Source organism: Entelurus aequoreus, linkage group LG14 (assembly GCF_033978785.1).
Source record: "Entelurus aequoreus isolate RoL-2023_Sb linkage group LG14, RoL_Eaeq_v1.1, whole genome shotgun sequence".
NCBI classification, from domain to species: domain Eukaryota; kingdom Metazoa; phylum Chordata; class Actinopteri; order Syngnathiformes; family Syngnathidae; genus Entelurus; species Entelurus aequoreus.
In genome coordinates, this window is record NC_084744.1 from 62,338,781 (window position 1) to 62,364,286 (window position 25,506).

The following is a 25,506-nucleotide window of genomic DNA, read 5'->3' on the forward strand; positions in this document are numbered from 1 at the left end:
CGGTCCCCTGGGCAAGCAGAGATTGTAAGTGGGTGAAAAGGAAGCGATCAGCTCCGGTGGAGCGGTACGTCAAAGTAGAGACTCACTTCTACTCTCCACGTTTTCACTTCCATCTTTCCTTACCTTCATCATTTCATTAACCGGTAATGACTCTTGTCATCACTTCCACATTCCTATTATTTCCACTTTCTCCCGTCCTCTGCCTGGCTTCCCTACCCCCCAACCCCCCGACTCGTTTCCGAGGCCCCGGGGGCACCGTCCGACCGCACCGCTTGGCCCCTTGTATAAGTTTTCCAATTCCGCTTCCTACTGGATTATGGCGGTGGCGGTCTCCTCTACCATTATATATATATATTTGACGCAGTGACATCATCATTGGAGAGGTGTGTGCAGATTGAGGGTGATGATGTCGAGTGGGGACCGAGACATTGACCTCACCCAGGGGACAATGGACATCCTGATGCTCTCTCTCTCTCTCTGGTCCACACATACACACACACACACACACACACACACACACACACACACACACACACACACACACACACACACACACACACACACACACACACACACACACACACACACACACACACACACACACACACACACACACACGGGCCTTTCCACCCTCTCGCCCTGAGGTTATGTACTGTAGATGGCAGACATGGAGATTGGTTTTTAGTTAAATGTCAGTGGAGGTGAAAGTACTGCCCAAAGGCAAATCCGTGTGTGTGTGTGTGTGTGTGTGTGTGTGTGTGTGTGTGTGTGTGTGTGTGTGTGTGTGTGTGTGTGTGTTGGCCTCTTGTCTTGCGTCCTTCTTCTCGCAAAATTCTACACAAAGGTGTGTTTTTTTTCCGTCTGCCTCCTTTCTTTTGCATTACTTAATAATAAATCATCCCTGGTTTAACACAGACAAGCATTAAAGGCCTACTGAAAGCCACTACTAGCGACCACGCAGTCTGATAGTTTATATATCAATGATGAAATCTTAACATTGCAACACATGCCAATACGGCCGGGTTAACTTATAAAGTGACTTTTAAAACTTCCCGGGAAATATCCGGCTGAAACGTCACGGTATGATGACGTATGCGCGTGACGAAGTCAAAGTAACGGAAGTTATGGTACCCCGTAGAATCCTATACAAAAAGCTCTGTTTTCATTTCATAATTCCACAGTATTCTGGACATCTTTTGCAATTTGTTTAATGAACAATGAAGGCTGCAAAGAAGACAGTTGTAGGTGGGATCGGTGTATTAGCAGCGGACTACAGCAACACAACCAGGAGGACTTTGTTGGAGCGCTAGCCGCGCTAGCCGCCGACCTCACCTTGACTTCCTACGTCTCCGGGCCACCAAACGCATCGGGTGAAGTCCTTCGTCCTTCTGCCGATCGCTGGAACGCAGGTGAGCACGGGTGTTGATGAGTAGATGAGGGCTGGCTGGCGTAGGTGGAGAGCTAATGTTTTTAGCATAGCTCTGTGCAGTCCGGTTGTTAAGTTAGCTTCAATGGCGTCGTTAGCACAGCATTGTTAACCTTCGCCAGCCTGGAAAGCATTAACCGTGTATTTACATGTCCACGGTTTAATAGTATTGTTGATTTTCTATCTATTCTTCCAGTCAGGGGTTTATTTATTTTGTTTCTATATGCAGTTAAAGCACGATGCTATCACGTTAGCTCGTAGCTAAAGCATTTCGCCGATGTATTGTCGTGGAGATAAAAGGCACTGAATGTCCATTTGGCGTTCTGGACTCTCATTTTCAAGAGGATATAGTATCCCAGGTGGTTTAAAATACAAATCTGTGATCCACAATAGAAAAAGGAGAGTGCGGAATCCAATGAGCCAGCTTGTACCTAAGTTACGGTCAGAGCGAAAAAAGATACGTCCATCGCTGCCTCTCAAGTCCTTCACTGTAACGTTCCTCATCTACGAATCTTTCATCCTCGCTCAAATTAATGGGGTAATCGTCACTTTCTCGGTCCGAATCTCTCTCGCTCCATTGTAAACAACGGGGAATTGTGAGGAATACTAGCTCCTGTGACGTCACGCTACTTCCGCTACAGGCAAGGCTTTTTTTAATCAGCGAGCAAAAGTTGCGAACTTTATCGTCAATTTTCTCTACTAAATCCTTTCAGCAAAAATATGGCAATATCGCGAAATGATCAAGTATGACACATAGAATGGATCTGCTATTCCCGTTTAAATAAAAAAAAATCATTTCAGTAGGCCTTTAAAACTCTCCTATGCAAGGCGAAACCCATTTATCAACAACACCCAGAAACGCCGCCGGCTTCTCTGGGCCCGAGATCATCTAAGATGGACTTATGCAAAGTGTTCTGTGGTCTGACGAGTCCACATTTCAAATTGTTTTTGGAAATATTCGACATCGTGTCATCCGGACCAAAGGGGAAGCGAACCATCCAGACTGTTCTAGGCGCAAAGTGTAAAAGGCAGCATGTGTGATGGTATGGGGGTGCATTAGTGGCCAAGACATGGGTAACTTACACATCTGTGAAGGCACCATTAATGCTGTAAGGTACATACAGCTTTTGGAGCAACATATGCTGCCATTTAAGCGCCGTCTTTTTCATGGACGCCCCTGCTTATTTCAGCAAGACAATGCCAAGCCACATGTTACATCAACGTGGCTTCATAGTAAAAGAGTGAGGGTACTTTCCCGGCCCGCCTGCAGTCCGGACCTGTCTCCCATTGAAAATGTGTGGCGCATTATGAAGCCTAAAATACGACAGCTGTTGAACGACTGAAGCTGTACATCAAGCAAGAATGGGAAAGAATTCCACTTTCAAAGCTTCAACAATTACTTTCCTCAGTTCCCAAACCTTTACTGAGTGTTGTTAAAAGGAAAGGTGATGTAACACAGTGGTGAACATGCCCTTTCCCAACTACTTTGGCACGTGTTGCAGCCATGAAATTCTAAGTTCATTATTATTTGCAAAAAATAAGTAAAGTTTATGAGTTTGAACATCAAATATGTTGTCTTTGTAGTGCATTCAACTGAATATGGCTTGAAAAGGATTTGCAAATCATTGTATTCCGTTTATATTTACATCTAACACCATTTCCCAACTCATGTGGAAACGGGGTTTGTATTTGCTTACATGTCCCTTGGCAAGTTTACCTGCAATAAGGCGCTTTTGGTAGCCATCCACAAGCTTCTGCTGGAATTTTTGACCACAAAATTGCTGCAGTTCAGCTAAATGTGTTGCTTTTCTGACATGGACTTGTTTCTTCAGCATTGTCCACACCTTTAAGTCAGGACTTTGGGAAGTCCATTCCAAAACCTTCATCTGTACAGAGGATGTCGTTGTGGCTTGTACAGCCCTTTGAGACACTTGTGATTTAGGGCTAAATAAATAAACATTGATTGATTGATTGATTCTAGCCTGATTAAGCCATTCCTTTACCACTTTTGAGGTCATTGTCCTGTTGGAACACCCAACTGCGCCCAAGACCCAACCTCCGGGCTGATGGTTTTAGCTTGTCCTGAACAATTTGGAGCTAATCCTCCTTTTTCATTGTCCCATTTAAAGCAGCAGTTCCATTGGCAGCAAAACAGGCCCAGAGCATAATACTACCACCACCATGCCTGACGGTATGCATGGTGTTCCTGGGATTAAAGGCCTCACCTTTTCTCCTCCAAACATATTGCTGGGTATTGTGGCCAAACAGCTCCATTTTTGTTTCATCAAATCAGAATTTTTTCTAAGTGTCAAAAAATCTGGATTTTTTTCTGTCAAAAAGTCGGAAATCTTTCTTGTCAAAAAGTCTGGAATTTTTTTGTCGAAAAGTCTGAATTTTTTTTTGTAAAAGTCTGGATTTTTTTTGTTAAAAAATCTGTATTTTTTCTAAGTGTCCAAAAATCGGGATTTTTTTGGTCAAAAAATCAGGAATTTTTTCGGTCAAAAAATCAGGATTTTTTCTAAGTGTCAAAAAATCGGGGGGTTTTTTGTCAAAAAGTTGGATTTTTTTTTTGTCAAAGTCTGGATTTTTTTGGTCAAAAAATCGGGATTTTTTTTGTCAAAAAGTCGGAAATTTTTCTTGTCAAAGTCTGGATTTTTTTGTCAAAAAGTCTGGAGTTTTTTTGTCAAAAAATCGGGATTTTTAATGTGTCAAAAAATCTGGATTTTTTCAAAGTGTCAAAAAGTCAGACATTTTTCTTGTCAAAAAGTCTGCATTTTATTTGTCAAAAAATTGGGATTTTTTAAGTGTCAAAAAATCAAGGGGTTTTTTTTGGTCAAAAAATCTGGATTTTTTTCGGTCAAAAAATCAGGATTTTTTCTGTTAAAAAATCGGGATTTTTTTTATGTGTCAAAAAATCGGGATTTTTTTATGTGTCAAAAAATCGGGATTTTTTTATGTGTCAAAAAATCAGTATTTTTTCAAAGTGTCAAAAAGTCTGGATTTTATTTGTCAAAAAATTGGGATTTTTTCTAAGTGTCAAAAAATCAAGGGGTTTTTTTTTGGTAAAAAAATCTGGATTTTTTCTAAGTGTCAAAAAATCGGGGGGTGTTTTGTCAAAAAGTCGGAAATTTTTCTTGTCAAAAAGTCTGGATTTTTTTGTCAAAATCAGGATTTTTTAATGTGTCAAAAAAAATCTGGATTTTTTCAAAGTGTCAAAAAGTCGGGATTTTTTTTGTCAAAAGTCAGACATTTTTCTTGTCAAAAAGTCTGGATTTTATTTGTCAAAAAATTGGGATTTTTTTCTAAGTGTCAAAAAATCAAGTTTTTTTTTGTCAAAAAGTCGGAAATTTTTCTTGTCAAAGTCTGGATTTTTCCTGTTAAAAAATCAGGATTTTTTCAAAGTGTCAAAAAATCTGGATTTTTTCTGTCAAAAAGTCGGAAATCTTTCTTGTCAAAAAGTCTGGATTTTTTTTGTCAAAAAGTCGGAAATTTTTCTTGTAAAAGTCTGGATTTTTTTTGTTAAAAAAATCTGGATTTTTTGTAAATGTCCAAAATTGGGATTTTTTTGGTCAAAAAATCAGGATTTTTTTCGTTTCAAAAAATCAGGATTTTTTCTAAGTGTCAAAAAATCGGGGTTTTTTTTGTCAAAAAGTCGGAAATTTTTCTTGTCAAAGTCTGGATTTTTTTTTGTTAAAAAATCTGGATTTTTTGTAAGTGTCAAAAAATCAAGGGTTTTTTTTGTCAAAAAGTCGGAAATGTTTCTTGTCAAAGTCTGGATTTTTGCTGTTAAAAAATCGGGATTTTTTCTAAGTGTCAAAAAATCTGAATTTTTTTTTGTCAAAAAGTAGGAAATTTTGGCCATCTGACCACAGAACTTTCCTCCAGAAGGTCTTATCTCTGTCCATGTGATTTTTTTACGATTTATTTAGTTAGTTTTTTCCTACTAAACTTTTTGATATCAAACTTTTCTAAGAAATGAACAGTTTTCTCTTTGTTGTCCTGCAGTCTGAAGCCGAGAGAGAGCAGAGTGTCATGGTGTGCTTACCACCATGGAAGGTATGGGCGCTGGAACTTGCCAGTCGGTAATGATTATTCAATTATTATTTTTGGGTGAGAGGGCCGGCGGGCTGTCCTGCTTGGCACGGTCACATGTCACATGTCACATGTCACATGTCACACGTCACTCCCCGTCTGCACGCTGCTACTCTGCTAGCAAACATGCTGACATTCACACATCGTGTCCTGAAGGCTTTGATCCTTCTCACAATCTGATTATACGGACCACCAACCCTTCAGTTTAGGGGCTGACTCTTTGCGCCTGTGTGTGTGTGTGTGTGTGTGTGTGTGTGTGTGTGTGTGTGTGTGTGTGTGTGTGTGTGTGTGTGTTCGTTCTTGTATTTCCGCCCTTCTTGAGACGTGAAGAAGGAAAAGTATCTTCCATATGAGGAGGTGTGAACAAGTGATGACATAAATCATGGTCCCAATAACATTGCATCTAATAGACAATGTCTCATTTGCACCCCTGCTGGTCAACATGAGGGTGGGCCCGAAAAAAAATTGACTGTCAACATATGAAATAACAAGTGTGTGTAAGAAATTTCAAGTGCTCCCCCTCTGGTCAACATATGAAATAACAAGTGTGTGTAAAAATTGGAATTGCTCCCTCTTTGGTCAACATATGAAATAACAAGTGTGTGTAAGAAAGAGAAAAGCGCCCCCTTTGGCCAAAATTTATTAAAAACAAAAAATATATATGTATAAAGAGATATTCTGTAATAACTTTGAAGTAAATAATGAAGATTAAAAACCAATTACACACAAAAAAAAACTAACTAAAAGCTGTCTTTTTCTCACAATGTGTCGACTTTTTTCTTATAAAATTGGGAACAATTTCTTCTCATATTCTTTCTATTTCTGTAATATTGCAATATTTTCTCGTAAAATTGTTACTTTTTTTATGTGAAATTATTACTTTTTAAAGCAAAACGGTGACATTTGTCATGTAAAATTCGGACTTTTATCACAAAATTGCCAATTTTTGTTGTTGTTGTAAAATAGTGACATTTTTTGAGTAAAATGATGACTTTTGTCATCATTTTGCTGAGTAAAATTCCGATTATTATTATAATATTGCCAACATTTTAAAGATTTCTTATAAAATTGTGACTTCTGTCGAGTAAAATTAGGACTCTTTTCATAAAATTGCCAAAATGTTAAGCTTTTCTTGTAAAACTGTGACTGTTATTGAGTAAAATTCCAACTTTTATCATAATATTGCACAAATGTTCAGTTTTTCTTGTAAAATTATTACTTTTTTAGGTAAAATTATTACTTTTTAATTGCAAAATGGTGACATTTGTTTTATAAAATCCTGACTTTTATCACAATATTGCCAATTTTTTTGGTTGCTCTTGTAAAATAGTGACATTTTTTTAGTAAAATTATGACTTTTGTCATAATTTTGCCGAGTAAAATTCCCATTTTTATTATAATAATGCCAAAACGTTAAAGTTTTCTTACAAAATTGTGACTTTTGTCCAGTAAAATGACGACTCTTTTCATAAAATTGCCAACATTTTAAGCTTTTTTTTGTAAAACTGCGACTGTTATTGAGTAAAATTCCAACTAAGTGTTCCCCCTCTGGCCAACATATGAAATAACAAGTGTGTGTAAGAAATTTAAATGTACCCCCTTTGGCCAAAATTAAATAAAAATATATATATATTTATGTATATAGAGACATACTGTAATAACTTGAAGTAAATAATGAAGATTAAAAAACAAATACACACAAAAAATAAATAAAAAATAAATAAAATCAGTCTTTTTCTCACAATGTGTCGACTTTTTTCTTATAAAATTGGGAACAATTTCTTATATTTCTGTTTATGTAATATGACAATATTTTCTCGGAAAATGATTACTTTTTTATGTCAAATTGTTACTTTTTAAAGCAAAATGGTGACATTTGTCATATAAAATTCTGACTTTTATCACAATATTGCCAATTTTTTTGTTGTTCTTGTAAAATAGTGACATTTTTTGAGTAAAATTATGACTTTTGTCATCATTTTGCCAAGTAAAATTTTGATTATTATTATAATATTGACAAAATGCTAAAGTTTTCTTTTAAAATTGTGAGTTTTGCCGAGTAAATTTACATATCTTTTCATTAAATTGCCCAAATTTTAAGCTTTTTTTGTAAAATTGTGACTGTTATTGAGTAAAATTCCAACTTTTATCATAATATTGCACAAATGTTCAGTTTTTCTTGTAACATTGGGAACAATTTCTCATACTTTTTCTGTTTCTGTAATATTGCAATATTTTCTCTTAAAATCATTATTTTTTTATGTAAAATTATTACTTTTTAATGCAAAATGGTGACATTTGTCACATAAAATTCCGACTTTTATCACAATGTTGCCCATTTGTTGGTTGTTCTTGTAAAACGGTGCCATTTTTTGAGTGAAATTATGACTTTTGTCATCATTTTGCCAAGTAAAATTTTGATTATTATTACAATATTGCCAAAATGCTAAAGTTTTCTTATAAAATTGTGACCTTTGCCGAGTAAAATTACGACTCTTTTCATTAAATTGCCCAAATTTGAAGCTTTTCTTGTAAAATTGCGACTGTTATTGAGTAAAATTCCAACTTTTATCAAAATATTGCACAAATGTTCAGTTTTTCTAGTAACATTGGGAACAATTTCTCATATTCTTTCTGTTTCTGTAACATTGCAATACTTTCTCTTAAAATCATTATTTTTTAATGTAAAATTATTACTTTTTCATGCAAAATGGTGACATTTGTCATAAAATTCGAACTTTTATCACAATATTGCCTTTTTTTTTCGTTCTTGTAAAATACTGAATTTTTTTGAGTGAAATTATGACTTTTGTCATCATTTTTCCCAAGTAAAATTTTGATTAGTATTATAATATTGCCAAAATGCTAAAGTTTTCTTAGAAAATTGTGACCTTTGCCGAGTAAAATGACGACTCTTTTCATTAAATTGCGCAAATTTTAAGCTTTTCTTGTAAAATTGCAACTGTTATTGAGTAAAATTCCAACTAAGTGTTCCCCCTCTGGCCAACATATGAAATAACAAGTGTGTGTAAGAAATTTAAATGTGCCCCCTTTGGCCAAAATTAAATAAAAAATATATATATATTTATGTATATAAAGACATACTGTAATAACTTGAAGTAAACAATGAAGATTAAAAAACAAATACACACAAAAAATAAATAAAAAATAACAAATCAGTCTTTTTCTCACAATGTGTCGACTTTTTTCTTATAAAATTGGGAACAATTTCTTATATTATTTCTGTTTATGTAATATTACAATATTTTCTCGTAAAATTATTACTTTTTTATGTCAAATTGTTACTTTTTAAAGCAAAATGGTGACATTTGTCATATAAAATTCTGACTTTTATCACAATATTGCCAATTTTTTTTGTTGTTCTTGTAAAACAGTGACATGTTTTTTAAGTAAAATGATGACTTTTGTCATCATTTTGCCGAGTATAATTCCGATTATTATTATTATATGGCCATTATTTTAAAGTTGTTTTTTTTAAATTGTGACTTTTGTCGAGTAAAATTACGACTCTCTCCTAAAATTGCCCAAATTTTAAGCTTTTCTTGTAAAATTGCGACTGTTATTGAGTAAAATTCCAACTTTTATCATAATATTGCACAAATGTTCAGTTCTTCTTGTCAAACTTTGACTTGCGTTGAGTAAAAATGAGGACTTTTATTATAACACTGCCAAAATTCTACGTTTTTCTTGTGAAATTGTGACCTTTTTCTTGTGAAATTCCAACTCATTTTTCACAACAAGCTTTCTTTATATGTGCATAGTATGTATATATTATTAATGTTGTAAATACACTTCTTTATATATCTAGAAAGGCTGGTCCTAAAGAGGGAGGCTTTTTTCTCACGTCTCCAGAAGGTCAGAAATACACAAATGTGTGTGTGTGTGTGTGTGTGTGTGTGTGTGTCATATTTGATGCGTGGATGACAGCTGTCGCCAAGCTAGTAGAGCAACAGACCAAACGCATCGCGTGTGTTTTGATTTCTGTGTGTTTGACTGCTTTGACTGCATTATTCTGCATGACGGACCCAGTGTGTACCTGTTGCTATGGGCTATGGAGGGCTGACCACACACACACACACACACACACACACACACACACACACACACACACACACACACACACACACACACACACACACACGCACGCACGCACACACACACGCACCCCTCCGGAGGGTCGGTGATTGCAGCAGATGGTTGTTGTGAAGGGAAATGGAGCATACACACCCTCAATACGCATATTTATATTTTGAACAAATGTAAAATATCTAGAGTAAATAACAGACTTTTTTTTCCCCCACGCTTTGCACCCTGCGGCTTATAAAACGGTGCGGCTAATTTATTTATTTCTCTTCGCCGACAGGCATCAGTAGTTTTTGTTATTAAACTCGAGCAGAGACGATGTTATTGTTGGTGCTACGGCGCCACCTTTTGGACGAGTTTGCTTGAAAATGTACCTCATGTTCTGGCGCCTTGAACCGGAAGTAAAACCGTCCATAGCGTCATTGCTATTGTCTGACCAAATATTGCTCATCCAAGCAACCCATTAATTGGGAAGAATATAGATTGGAATATAGAGGACTAATGACTATATCAAGGAATGCTAAAGCGGCTTGATATTTTGGTACATTTTCTCACAATTTCCACAGCCCTTCTGCAACTTTGGAGCCATTTTAGTGACACTCTTGACAAAAGGTCAAACAAAATAAGATTAGCTGAGTTAGCATCTACAAAAGCCAAAAGCAGTGAAGTTGTGTAAATGGTAAATAAAAAGAGAATACAATGCTATATATATTCAATTGAATAGACTGCAAAGACAAGATATTTCATGTTCACACTGAGAAACTTACTTGTTATTTTTTGGCAAATAATCATGAATTTAGAATTTAATGGCAGCAACACATTGCAAAAAAAAAAGGCATTTTTACCACTGTGTTACATGGCCTTTCCTTTTAACAACACCCAGTAAAGGTTTGGGAACTGAGGAGACACATTTTAGAAGTGGAATTCCTTCCCATTCTTGCTTGACGTACAGCTTAAGTCGTTCAACAGTCTCCGTTGTGGTATTTGACACTTCACAATGCCTTCTGGGTGTTGTTGATAAACGCCCGTGGCTTTGCACTGCAGAGTTTTAGCTCGCACTTACAGACGTCGCGGCCAACTGTAGTCATCTGTGGTATAGTTGCACAATATATCGGCATGCGGGTGTTGTCTGTGCAACCATAACTCCGCATATGCAAATGAAGCATAAATAAGTAATGAATGACTCATTACCCGTCACTCATCGGGGATGGAGCGTCATTAACGGCGCGATTGATTGAATGGCGTTGAATAACATTTCTTCTCCTGACAGCGAGACTCTTGTCACCTGCTAATGTTGTGGTGCAGTACGTACCTTTCCTTACTAAAGTGGAAAAACAACAACGAGGACTCGAGATTATTGTTCCTTGCACTCTTACTAGTACAACTTAAAGGGGAACTGCACTTTTTTGGGGGGTCATTTTGCCCATAGTTCACAATCATTACGAGAGAGAGGAAGACAAAAGGTTTTTTTTTAGGTTCTAACATGTAAAAATTTGCTTGTTTCTCCTTTGACAAAAAGGGCATAAAACATTAAAAAAACTTGGATAACTTTATATCAACGGATATATCTGAAGTTGATCTACAGATTTAAGTGTTGAAAGTAAAATACAAATATTTAAAGACATACTTTTAACACTTTTATGAGTGGAACCCTCTCAACGCTCTCCCTGACCACCTGAGGGCACCACAGACTGTGGATGCTTTTAAAAAAGGCTTAAAACCCCTTCTTTTAAAAAATAATAATAATAATTTTTTTTAGATACATGCATACTAGTTCTAGCTATTAGGTTGTTCTAGTTTTTATTTTTATTTATTTTTATTATGTTTTTATTTTTATTTGTTTAATACACTGTAGCACTTTGAGGTTGTTTGCTCAATGTAAAGGGATTTTTACAAATAAAATCTATTATTATTATTATTATTGGGTCCAAAGGTCTTCTAATGTCGTTTTTTAATTAAAACGGTCAATGCTCAAACCATTATTATGAATCACAACCAATGTTGTTGTGAATTATTGACCTATTTAAGGCTACAATTGCTTCACATGAAAAAAAATTGACATTTGAATTTTTTTGGGGGTGAAATATTACATAGTGTGTGTTTTTGCTATAGCTAAAATTAGTTTTTCCTTTGACAAAAAGGGCATAAAACATTTTTTTAAAATGTAGATAACTTTATATCAACGGATATATCTGAAGTTGATCTACAGATTTAAGTGTTGAAAGTAAGATACAAATATTTTAAAACATACTTTTAACGCTTTTATGAGTGGGACCCTCTCAACGCTCTCCCTGACCACCTGAGGGCACCACAGACTGTGGATGCTTTTAAAACAGGCTTAAAAACCCTTCTTTTTAAAAAAAAAAAAAAAAAAAATTTTTAGATATATGCATACTAGTTCTAGCTATTAGACTGTTCTAGTTTTTTTTATTTGTATTTATTTTTATTATGTTTTTATTTTTTTAATATACTGTAGCACTTTGAGGTTGTTTGCTCAATTTATAGTGCTTTTTACAAATAAAATCTATTATTATTATTATTATTATTACTATTGGGTTCAAAGGTCTTGTAATGTCGTTTTTTTAATTAAAACGGTCAATACTCAAACCATTATTAGGAATTAAAATCAATGTTGTTGTGAATTATTGACCTATTTAAGGCTACAATTGCTTCACATAAAAAAGTTTACATATGAATTCTTTTTGAGGGTGAAATATTACATAGTGTGTGTTTTTGCCATAGCTAAAATTAGTTTTTCCTTTGACAAAAAGGGCATAAAACATTTTTTAAAAAAACGTAGATAACTTTATATCAACGGATATATCTGAAGTTGATGTACAGATTTAAGTGTTGAAAGTAAAATACAAATATTTAAAAACATACTTTTAACACTTTTATGAGTGGGACCCTCTCGACGCTCTCCCTGACCACCTGAGGGCACCACAGACTGTGGATGCTTTTAAAACAGGCTTAAAAACCCTTCTTTTTAAAAAAAAAAAAAAAAAAAATTTTTTTTAGATCTATGCATACTAGTTCTAGCTATTAGACTGTTCTAGTTTTTTTTATTTGTATTTATTTTTATTATGTTTTTATTTTTTTAATATACTGTAGCACTTTGAGGTTGTTTGCTCAATTTATAGTGCTTTTTACAAATAAAATCTATTATTATTATTATTATTACTATTGGGTTCAAAGGTCTTCTAATGTCGTTTTTTTAATTAAAACGGTCAATACTCAAACCATTATTATGAATTAAAATCAATGTTGTTGTGAATTATTGACCTATTTAAGGCTACAATTGCTTCACATAAAAAAGTTTACATATGAATTCTTTTTGAGGGTGAAATATTACATAGTGTGTGTTTTTGCCATAGCTAAAATTAGTTTTTCCTTTGACAAAAAGGGCATAAAACATTTTTAAAAAAAACGTAGATAACTTTATATCAACGGATATATCTGAAGTTGATCTACAGATTTAAGTGTTGAAAGTAAAATACAAATATTTAAAAACTTACTTTTAACACTTTTATGAGTGGGACCCTCTCGACGCTCTCCCTGACCACCTGAGGGCACCACAGACTGTGGATGCTTTTAAAAAAGCCTTTTTTTTTTTTTTTTTTACATATTGCATGCTAGTTTTATTTGTGGTGAAATATTACATAGTGTGTGTTTTTGCCATAGCTAAAGTTAGTTTTTCCTTTGACAAAAAGGGCTTAAAACATAAACAAACACAGACAACTTTATATCAACGGATATATCTGAAGTTGATCTACAGATTTAGGCGTTGAAAGCAAAAAAATATATGACTTTTAACACTTTTATGAGTGGGACCCTCAAACATTGTTTTTCCTTTGACAAAAAGGGCATAAAACATTTTAAAAAACGTAGATAACTTTATATCAACAGATAGATCTGAAGTTGATCTCGAGATTTAAGCATTGAAAGTAAAAAAAAAAAAAAAAGATCGACTAATACCGTTTTATTAGATTTTTTCTTTATATTTATTTCCCTGTCTTTTCATTGTAAACAGCCAGCGGGGCCACAAACCTAACCTACCTCGGCCCCGGCCAGCCACCATTTCTTATCCCGCTGCTTCCATTAGGAATGGCTCGCAGGTTGATGTTACAGCAGCCACTCGCCGCTCATCAATCACCACACACTCTTGGTGTGTGTGTGTTCTTGTATTCCCGCCCTTCTTGAGACATGAAGAAGGAAAAGTATCTTCCATAGGAGGAGGTGTGAACAAGTGATGACATAAATCATGGTCCCAATAACATTGCATCTAATAGACAATGTCTCATTTGCACCCCTGCTGGTCAACATGAGGGTGGTCCCAAAAATTTGGGATTTTTCACATTGACTGTGTGTCGCTTTTAAAAGTGCTCCCCCTCTGGTCAACATATGAAATAACAAGTGTGTGTAAAAATGTGAAGTGCTCCGACTCTGGTCAACATATGAAATAACAAGTGTGTGTAAGAAATTGAAATGCACCCCTTTGGTCAAAACTAATAAAAAAAATAAAAAATATGTATATAGAGACATACTGTAATACATTGAAGTAAATAATGAAGATTAAAAAACGAATTGCAAACAAAAAATTCAAAAAAATAACTAAAAGCAGTCTTTTTCTCACAATGTGTCGACTTTTTTCTTATAAAATTGGGAACAATTTTTCTCATATTCTTTCTGTTTCTGTAATATTGCAACATTTTCTCCTAAAAGTATTACTACTCTGATCAACATATGAAATAACAAGTGTGTGTAAAAATGTGAAGTGCTCCCCCACTCTGGTCAACATATGAAATAACAAGTGTGTGTAAAAATGTGAAGTGCTCCGACTCTGGTCAACATATGAAATAACAAGTGTGTGTAAGAAATTGAAATGCACCCCTTTGGTCAAAACTAATAAAAAAAATAAAAAATATGTATATAGAGACATACTGTAATACATTGAAGTAAATAATGAAGATTAAAAACGAATTACAAACAAAAAATTCAAAAAAATAACTAAAAGCAGTATTTTTCTCAAAATTTGTCGACTTTTTTCTTATAAAATTGGGAACAATTTCTCATATTCTTTCTGTTTCTGTAATATTGCAACATTTTCTCGTAAAATTATTACTACTCTGGTCAACATATGAAATAACAAGTGTGTGTAAAAATGTGAAGTGTTCCGACTCTGGTCAACATATGAAATAACAAGTGTGTGTAAAAATGTGAAGTGCTCCCCCTCAGGTCAACATATGAAATAACAAGTGTGTGTAAGAAATTGAAATGCACCCCTTTGGTCAAAACTAATAAAAAAAAATAAAAAATATGTATATAGAGACATACTGTAATACATTGAAGTAAATAATGAAGATTAAAAAACGAATTACAAACAAAAAACTCAAAAAAATAACTAAAAGCAGTCTTTTTCTCACAATGTGTCGACTTTTTTCTTATAAAATTGGGAACAATTTCTCATATTCTTTCTGTTTCTGTAACATTGCAACATTTTCTCGTAAAATTATTACTACTCTGGTCAACATATGAAATAACAAGTGTGTGTAAAAATGTGAAGTGCTCCCCCTCTGGTCAACATATGAAATAACAAGTGTGTGTAAGAAAGAGAAATGCGCCCTCTTTGGCCAAAATTTATTAAATAATATTAATAGTTAATAATAGTTTCTGTAATATTGCAATATTTTCTCCTAAAATTATTACATTTTTATGTAAAATTATTACATTTTCATGCAAAATGGTGACATTTGTCATATAAAATTCTGACTTTTATCACAACATTGCCAATATTTTTTGTTGTTCTTGTAAAATAGTGACATTTTTGGAGTAAAATGATGACTTTTGTCATCATTTTGCCAAGTAAAATTCCGATTATTATTATATCGCCAACATTTTTTAAGTTTTCTCATACAATGGTGACTTTTGTTGAGTAAAATGATGACTCTTTTCATAAAATTGCCAACATTTTAAGCTTTTCTTGTAAAACGGTGACTGTTATTGAGTAAAATTCCAACTTTTATCATAATATTGCAGTTTTTCTGGTAAATTTGGGAACAATTTCTCATATTCATTCTGTTTCTGTAATATTGCAATATTTTCTCGTAGAATATGACTTTTTTTTAATGTAAAATTATTACTTTTTCATGCAAAATGGTGACATTTGTCATATAAAATTCTGCCTTTTATCACAATATTGCCAATTTTTTTGCGGTTCTTGTAAAATAGTGAATTTTTTAAAACTTTTGTCATCATTTTGCCAAGTAAAATTCCAATTATTATTATAATATTGCCAAATTGTTAAAGTTTTCTTATAACATTGTGACTTTTGTCGAGTAAAATTACGACTCTTCATAAAATTGCCAACATTTTAAGCTTTCCTTGTAAAATTCCAACTTTTATCATAATATTGCACACATGTTTAGTTTTTCTTGTAACATTTTGACTTGCGTCGAGTAAAATGACGACTTTTATTATAACATTGTCAAAATTCTACGTTTTTCTTGTGAAATTGTAACCTTTTCCTTGTGAAATTGCGACTGTTATCGAGTAAAATTCCAACTTTTATCATAATATTGCACAAATGTTCAGTTTTTCTCGTAAAATTTTGACTTGTGTCGAGTAAAATGAGGACTTTTATTATAACACTGCCAAAATTCTACGTTTTTCTTGTGAAATTGTGACCTTTTTCTTGTGAAATTCCAACTCATTTTTCACAACAAGCTTTTTTTTATATGTGCATAGTATGTATATATTATTAATGTTGTAAATACACTTCTTTATATATCTAGAAAGGCTGGTCCTAAAGAGGGAGGCTTTTTTCTCACGTCTCCAGAAGGTACGAAATACACAAATGTGTGTGTGTGTGTGTATGTGTATGTGTGTGTGTGTGTGTGTGTGTGTGTGTGTGTAAAATTGTGATTATTATAATATTGCCATGATTTTTAAAGTTTTCTCATAAAATGGTGACTTTTGTCAAGTGAAATTAGGACTCTTTTCATAAAATTGCCAACATTTTAAGCTTTTTTTGTAAAATTGCGACTGTTGTTGAGTAAAATTCCAACTTTTATCATAATATTGCACACGTTTAGTTTTTCTTGTAGCATTTTGACTTGCGTCGAGTAAAATGACGACTTTTATTATAACATTGTCAAAATTCTACGTTTTTCTTGTGAAATTGTAACCTTTTCCTTGTGAAATTGCGACTGTTATCGAGTAAAATTCCAACTTTTATCATAATATTGCACAAATGTTCAGTGTTTCTCGTAAAATTTTTGACTTGCGTCGAGTAAAATGAGGACTTTTATTATAACACTGCCAAAATTCTACGTTTTTCTTGTGAAATTGTGACCTTTTTCTTGTGAAATTCCAACTCATTTTTCACAACAAGCTTTTTTTATATGTGCATAGTATGTATATATTATTAATGTTGTAAATACACTTCTTTATATTTCTAGAAAGGCTGGTCCTAAAGAGGGAGGCTTTTTTCTCACGTCTCCAGAAGGTATGAAATACACAAGTGTGTGTGTGTGTGTGTGTGTGTGTGTGTGTGTGTGTGTGTGTGTGTGTGTGTGTGTGTAAAATTGTGATTATTATAATATTGCCATCATTTTTAAAGTTTTCTCATAAAATGGTGACTTTTGTCAAGTAAAATTACGACTCTTTTCATAAAATTGCCAACATTTTAAGCTTTTTTGTAAACCTGCGACTGTTGTTGAGTAAAATTCCAACTTTTCTCATAAATTGCACACATGTTTAGTTTTTCTTGTAACATTTTGACTTGCGTCGAGTAAAATGACGACTTTTATTATAACATTGTCAAAATTCTAAGTTTTATTGTGAAATTGTAACCTTTTTCTTGTGAAATTGCGACTGTTAGAGTAAAATTCCAACTTTTATCATAATATTGCACAAATGTTCAGTTTTTCTCGTAAAATTTTGACTTGCGTCGAGTAAAATGAGGACTTTTATTATAACTCTGCCAAAATTCTAAGTTTTTCTTGTGAAATTGTGACCTTTTTTTGTGAAATTGCGACTGTTGTTGAGTAAAATTCCAACTTTTATCATAATATTGCACACATGTTTAGTTTTTCTTGTAACATTTTGACTTGCGTCGAGTAAAATGACGGCTTTTATTATAACATTGTCAAAATTCTACGTTTTTCTTGTGAAATTGTGACCTTTTTCTTGTGAAATTGCGACTGTTATCGAGTAAAATTCCAACTTTTATCATAATATTGCACAAATGTTCAGTTTTTCTCGTAAAATTTTGACTTGTGTCGAGTAAAATGAGGACTTTTATTATAACACTGCCAAAATTCTACGTTTTTCTTGTGAAATTGTGACCTTTTTCTTGTGAAATTCCAACCAATTTTTCACAACAAGCTTTTTTTTTATATGTGCATAGTATGTATATATTATTAATGTTGTAAATACACTTCTTTATATATCTAGAAAGGCTGGTCCTAAAGAGGGAGGCTTTTTTCTCAGGTCTCCAGAAGGTAAGAAGTACACAAATGTGTGTGTGTGTGTGTGTGTGTGTGTGTGTGTGTGTGTGTGTGCGTGTGCGTGTGCGTGTGCGATACGTTGCCCGAAGAGGCTTGTCGACAAATAATGCCGTCAATTTCCCCGCGTTTAATTAGTCATGAGGTGTTTGTTTCGACGCAGATGAAGAACAAGTACAAAAAAAAAAAGGACAACACAAGAATTAAATAAATTAGCATACCGTGTTTTTTTCCTGGGTAAAAGCAAGTTGTTGTTTTCGCTGCGTGATAAAGATGCTACTGGGGTGGGTGTGTTTATGCCTATTTAACATAGTGTGAGGTAGAGCTAGCACCACAATAGATCATGCGGGCCTACATTCATCAACATGACACTTTCCCCTATATTGAGTTACACTCCAGGGCCTTTTTTTTTTTTTTTTTACTTGTTCTGTCTCTTCTGCACACTCCTCCTCCTACTGCGGTACCTCAGTTTAGTGATCCGTCCCGAAAAGGACAGATGAAGACAGAATTGCTTGAAAACCAAAGCATTTTTTTCCTGAAATAATATACAGTCCTGGTCAAAGGTGGACATTCCCATTTTGGTTACTTTTGGTAGCCATCCACAAGCTTCTGCTGGAATTTTGGACCACTCCTCTTCACAAAATTGCTGCAGTTCAGCTAAATGTGTCGCTTTTCCTGACATGGACTTGTTTCTTCAGCATTGTCCACACGTTTAAGTCAGGACTTTGGGAAGGCCATTCTAAAAACCTTCATTCTAGCCTGATTTAGCCATTCCTTTACCACTTTTGAGGTCATTGTCCTGTTGGAACACCCGACTGTGCCCCAGAACCAACCTCCGGGTTGATGATTTTAGCTTGTCCTTTTTCATTGTCCCATTTAAAGCAGCAGTTCCATTGGCAGCAAAACAGACCCAGAGCATAATACTACCACCACCATGCTTGACGGTAGGATTGGTGTTCCTGGGATTAAAGGCCTCACCTTTTCTCTTCCAAACATGCTGGGTATTGTGGCCAAACACCTCCATTTTTGTTTCATCAAATCGGGATTTTTTCTACGTGTCAAAAAGTTGGAAATTTTTCTTGTCAAAAAGTCTGGAATTTTTTTGTCCAAAAATCTGGATTTTTTTGGTCAAAAAGTTGGAAATTTTTCTTGTCAAAAAGTCTGGATTTTTTTCTACGTGTCAAAAAATCGGGGGTTTTTTTTGTCAAAAAGTCTGAAATTTTACTTGTCAAAGTCTGAATTTTTTTGTTAAAAAATCTGGATTTTTTAAGTGTCAAAAAATCTGTTTTTTTTTTCTTACAAAGTTGAAAATGTTTCTTCTCAAAAAGTCTGGATTTTTTTGGTCAAAAAATCTGAATTTTTTTCTAAGTGTCAAAAAATTTGGATTTTTTCTAAGTGTCAAAAAATCTGGATTTTTTTAAGTGTCAAAAAAATCTGGATTTTTTCTAAGTGTCATAAAATCGGGATTTTTTCCAAGTGTCAAAAAATCTGGATTTTTTGGTTAAAAAGTCAGAAATGTTTTCTTGTCAAAAAGTCTGGCTTTTTTTTGTCAACAAGTTTAACATTTTTCTTGTCAAAAAATTGGAAATTGTTCTTGTCAAAAAGTCTGGATTTTTTTGGTCAAAAATCTGGAATTTTTTCTAAATGTCAAAAAATCTGGATTTTTTCCAAGTGTCAAAAAATCTGGATTTTTTCCTAGTGTCAAAAAATCTGGATTTTATTTTGGTCAAAAACTCAAAAAATGTTCTTGTCAAAAAGTCTGGATTTTTTTGGTCAAAAATCTGGAATTTTTTCTAAATGTCAAAAAATCTGGATTTTTTCCAAGTGTCAAAAAATCTAGATTTTATTTTGGTCAAAAACTCAAAAAAATTTCTTGTCAAAAAGTCTGGATTTTTTTGGTCAAAAAATCTGAATTTTTTTCTAAGTGTCAAAAAATTTGGATTTTTTCTAAGTGTCAAAAAATCTGGATTTTTTTAAGTGTCAAAAAAATCTGGATTTTTTCTAAGTGTCATAAAATCGGGATTTTTTCCAAGTGTCAAAAAATCAGGATTTTTTGGTTAAAAAGTCAGAAATGTTTTCTTGTCAAAAAGTCTGGCTTTTTTTTGTCAACAAGTTTAACATTTTTCTTGTCAAAAAATTGGAAATTGTTCTTGTCAAAAAGTCTGGATTTTTTTGGTCAAAAATCTGGAATTTTTTCTAAATGTCAAAAAATCTGGATTTTTTCCAAGTGTCAAAAAATCTGGATTTTTTCCTAGTGTCAAAAAATCTGGATTTTATTTTGGTCAAAAACTCAAAAAATGTTCTTGTCAAAAAGTCTGGATTTTTTTGGTCAAAAATCTGGAATTTTTTCTAAATGTCAAAAAATCTGGATTTTTTCCAAGTGTCAAAAAATCTAGATTTTATTTTGGTCAAAAACTCAAAAAAATTTCTTGTCAAAAAGTCTGGATTTTTTTGGTCAAAAAATCTGAATTTTTTTCTAAGTGTCAAAAAATTTGGATTTTTTCTAAGTGTCAAAAAATCAGGATTTTTTTAAGTGTCCAAAAAATCTGGATTTTTTGGTTAAAAAGTCAGAAATGTTTTCTTGTCAAAAAGTCTGGCTTTTTTTTGTCAACAAGTTTAACATTTTTCTTGTCAAAAAATTGGAAATTGTTCTTGTCAAAAAGTCTGGATTTTTTTGGTCAAAAATCTGGAATTTTTTCTAAATGTCAAAAAATTTGGATTTTTTCTAAGTGTCAAAAAATCTGGATTTTTTTAAGTGTCAAAAAAATCTGGATTTTTTCTAAGTGTCATAAAATCGGGATTTTTTCCAAGTGTCAAAAAATCTGGATTTTTTGGTTAAAAAGTCAGAAATGTTTTCTTGTCAAAAAGTCTGGCTTTTTTTTGTCAACAAGTTTAACATTTTTCTTGTCAAAAAATTGGAAATTGTTCTTGTCAAAAAGTCTGGATTTTTTTGGTCAAAAATCTGGAATTTTTTCTAAATGTCAAAAAATCTGGATTTTTTCCAAGTGTCAAAAAATCTGGATTTTTTCCTAGTGTCAAAAAATCTGGATTTTATTTTGGTCAAAAACTCAAAAAATGTTCTTGTCAAAAAGTCTGGATTTTTTTGGTCAAAAATCTGGAATTTTTTCTAAATGTCAAAAAATCTGGATTTTTTCCAAGTGTCAAAAAATCTAGATTTTATTTTGGTCAAAAACTCAAAAAAATTTCTTGTCAAAAAGTCTGGATTTTTTTGGTCAAAAAATCTGAATTTTTTTCTAAGTGTCAAAAAATTTGGATTTTTTCTAAGTGTCAAAAAATCTGGATTTTTTTAAGTGTCAAAAAAATCTGGATTTTTTCTAAGTGTCATAAAATCGGGATTTTTTCCAAGTGTCAAAAAATCAGGATTTTTTGGTTAAAAAGTCAGAAATGTTTTCTTGTCAAAAAGTCTGGCTTTTTTTTGTCAACAAGTTTAACATTTTTCTTGTCAAAAAATTGGAAATTGTTCTTGTCAAAAAGTCTGGATTTTTTTGGTCAAAAATCTGGAATTTTTTCTAAATGTCAAAAAATCTGGATTTTTTCCAAGTGTCAAAAAATCTGGATTTTTTCCTAGTGTCAAAAAATCTGGATTTTATTTTGGTCAAAAACTCAAAAAATGTTCTTGTCAAAAAGTCTGGATTTTTTTGGTCAAAAATCTGGAATTTTTTCTAAATGTCAAAAAATCTGGATTTTTTCCAAGTGTCAAAAAATCTGGATTTTTTCCTAGTGTCAAAAAATCTGGATTTTATTTTGGTCAAAAACTCAAAAAATGTTCTTGTCAAAAAGTCTGGATTTTTTTGGTCAAAAATCTGGAATTTTTTCTAAATGTCAAAAAATCTGGATTTTTTCCAAGTGTCAAAAAATCTAGATTTTATTTTGGTCAAAAACTCAAAAAAATTTCTTGTCAAAAAGTCTGGATTTTTTTGGTCAAAAAATCTGAATTTTTTTCTAAGTGTCAAAAAATTTGGATTTTTTCTAAGTGTCAAAAAATCAGGATTTTTTTAAGTGTCCAAAAAATCTGGATTTTTTGGTTAAAAAGTCAGAAATGTTTTCTTGTCAAAAAGTCTGGCTTTTTTTTGTCAACAAGTTTAACATTTTTCTTGTCAAAAAATTGGAAATTGTTCTTGTCAAAAAGTCTGGATTTTTTTGGTCAAAAATCTGGAATTTTTTCTAAATGTCAAAAAATTTGGATTTTTTCTAAGTGTCAAAAAATCTGGATTTTTTTAAGTGTCAAAAAAATCTGGATTTTTTCTAAGTGTCATAAAATCGGGATTTTTTCCAAGTGTCAAAAAATCTGGATTTTTTGGTTAAAAAGTCAGAAATGTTTTCTTGTCAAAAAGTCTGGCTTTTTTTTGTCAACAAGTTTAACATTTTTCTTGTCAAAAAATTGGAAATTGTTCTTGTCAAAAAGTCTGGATTTTTTTGGTCAAAAATCTGGAATTTTTTCTAAATGTCAAAAAATCTGGATTTTTTCCAAGTGTCAAAAAATCTGGATTTTTTCCTAGTGTCAAAAAATCTGGATTTTATTTTGGTCAAAAACTCAAAAAATGTTCTTGTCAAAAAGTCTGGATTTTTTTGGTCAAAAATCTGGAATTTTTTCTAAATGTCAAAAAATCTGGATTTTTTCCAAGTGTCAAAAAATCTAGATTTTATTTTGGTCAAAAACTCAAAAAAATTTCTTGTCAAAAAGTCTGGATTTTTTTGGTCAAAAAATCTGAATTTTTTTCTAAGTGTCAAAAAATTTGGATTTTTTCTAAGTGTCAAAAAATCTGGATTTTTTTAAGTGTCAAAAAAATCTGGATTTTTTCTAAGTGTCATAAAATCGGGATTTTTTCCAAGTGTCAAAAAATCAGGATTTTTTGGTTAAAAAGTCAGAAATGTTTTCTTGTCAAAAAGTCTGGCTTTTTTTTGTCAACAAGTTTAACATTTTTCTTGTCAAAAAATTGGAAATTGTTCTTGTCAAAAAGTCTGGATTTTTTTGGTCAAAAATCTGGAATTTTTTCTAAATGTCAAAAAATCTGGATTTTTTCCAAGTGTCAAAAAATCTGGATTTTTTCCTAGTGTCAAAAAATCTGGATTTTATTTTGGTCAAAAACTCAAAAAATGTTCTTGTCAAAAAGTCTGGATTTTTTTGGTCAAAAATCTGGAATTTTTTCTAAATGTCAAAAAATCTGGATTTTTTCCAAGTGTCAAAAAATCTAGATTTTATTTTGGTCAAAAACTCAAAAAAATTTCTTGTCAAAAAGTCTGGATTTTTTTGGTCAAAAAATCTGAATTTTTTTCTAAGTGTCAAAAAATTTGGATTTTTTGTAAGTGTCAAAAAATCTGGATTTTTTTAAGTGTCAAAAAAATCTGGATTTTTTCTAAGTGTCATAAAATCGGGATTTTTTCCAAGTGTCAAAAAATCTGGATTTTTTGGTTAAAAAGTCAGAAATGTTTTCTTGTCAAAAAGTCTGGCTTTTTTTTGTCAACAAGTTTAACATTTTTCTTGTCAAAAAATTGGAAATTGTTCTTGTCAAAAAGTCTGGATTTTTTTGGTCAAAAATCTGGAATTTTTTCTAAATGTCAAAAAATCTGGATTTTTTCCAAGTGTCAAAAAATCTGGATTTTTTCCTAGTGTCAAAAAATCTGGATTTTATTTTGGTCAAAAACTCAAAAAATGTTCTTGTCAAAAAGTCTGGATTTTTTTGGTCAAAAATCTGGAATTTTTTCTAAATGTCAAAAAATCTGGATTTTTTCCAAGTGTCAAAAAATCTAGATTTTATTTTGGTCAAAAACTCAAAAAAATTTCTTGTCAAAAAGTCTGGATTTTTTTGGTCAAAAAATCAGGATTTTTTTCAAAGTGTAAAAAAATCGGGGGAAATTTGTTTTGTCAAAGTCTGGATTTTTTTTGTTAAAAAATCTGGATTTTTTTTGTTAAAAAATCTGGATTTTTTTTGTTAAAAAATCTGGATTTTTTTTGTTAAAAAATCAGGATTTTTTTCTAAGTGTCAAAAAATCGGGATTTATTTGTCAAAAAGTTGGAAATTTTGGCCATCTGACCACAGAACTTTCCTCCAGAAGGTCTTATATGTGTGGTCAGATGAAACAAAAATGGAGCTGTTTGGCCACAATACCCAGCAATATGTTTGGAGGAGAAAAGGTGAGGCCTTTAATCCCAGGAACACCAAGCCTACCGCCAAGCATGGTGGTGGTAGTAAAATTGAGCTCATTGGAAACTCAAGACAGCCGTGACATTATGTCCTTCACAAGTGTATGTAAACTTTTGACCACGACTGTATTTACCATGAATCTGTTCCAGACACCAACAAATATGAAAACTATTAACACATACTTTAAATTCCGGACTACTTTCTTCCTACCCTTTGAACCCTGCGGCTTATAAAAAGGTGTGGCTTATTTATGGATTTTTCCTTCACAGTTTTCATAAAACACGTTCAACGACACTGAAATGGTGTGTTAATCTTTGTGCTAGGGCGCCGTCTTCTGGACGAGTTCAGGTGTTGTTACGTCCTCCGGCCGTCCATAGCGTTTCTACTCGTGAGGATTCTTCAATTCATCACTCCAAGCAACGTTTGTAAGTTTTATAATATAACTAAAACTATTCATACTTACGAAACCGTCCAAAGTGTGATGTCTGTAGGAGTGTTTTCATGCATATTTGTACGTGCATTAGCTAATATGCTAACACAATTATGAGTGAGTGTTATTAACTTACATTTGTTTTGGTACTGTTTCAGTTTCAACGTCACCGTGGAGTTCTTGAGTCTGTTTAGCTGATTGGAGAGCTAGCTTGCACAGCTAGCGGGTCCATGACAGTGACTTCTGTTTTGTTTGATCAGCCGTTTTACTGCCTTGAAACAGACACCGTTTGGAAACAATTAAGGTACGTAAATAAACATTTACTGTTTAAAAAACAAATTTCACAACGTATATATCTGCGGCTTATAGTCCGGTGCGGCTAATTTACGGAAAATATTTTTTCTTTTGAAACGTAGTGGGTGCGGCTAATATACCGGTACTTTTTTGTAGTCTAGAAAATACGGTAATCTTCCACCAAATGGTGGGGGTGAAACATGTTATTTTGCAGACTAACAGATACTACATTGCTTCATTTGGAAACAATTAAGGTATGTAAATAAACATTTACAGACTATTTCTGTGTAAATAACTCATTTCACAACGTTTATGTCTGCGGCTTATAGTCCGGTGCAGCTAATTTACGGAAAATATTTTTTTCTTTTGAAATGTAGTGTGTGCGGCTAATATACCGGTACTTTTTTTGTAGTCTGGAAAATATGGTAATCTTCCACCAAATGGGGGAAAAAAACATGTTATTTTGTAGACTAACAGATACTACATTGC

The 25,506-nt window shown here is 32.8% G+C and overlaps 1 long non-coding RNA gene across 1 annotated transcript; it reads left to right on the forward strand.

The window, feature by feature from the left end:
• The first annotated feature begins 17,086 nt into the window (after positions 1-17,086).
• Positions 17,087-25,020, forward strand: LOC133665491 (uncharacterized). Its single transcript, XR_009828752.1, has 3 exons — positions 17,087-17,126; positions 24,617-24,718; positions 24,882-25,020. It is a non-coding gene; the product is annotated as an uncharacterized LOC133665491 (long non-coding RNA).
• Positions 25,021-25,506: the final 486 nt, after the last annotated feature.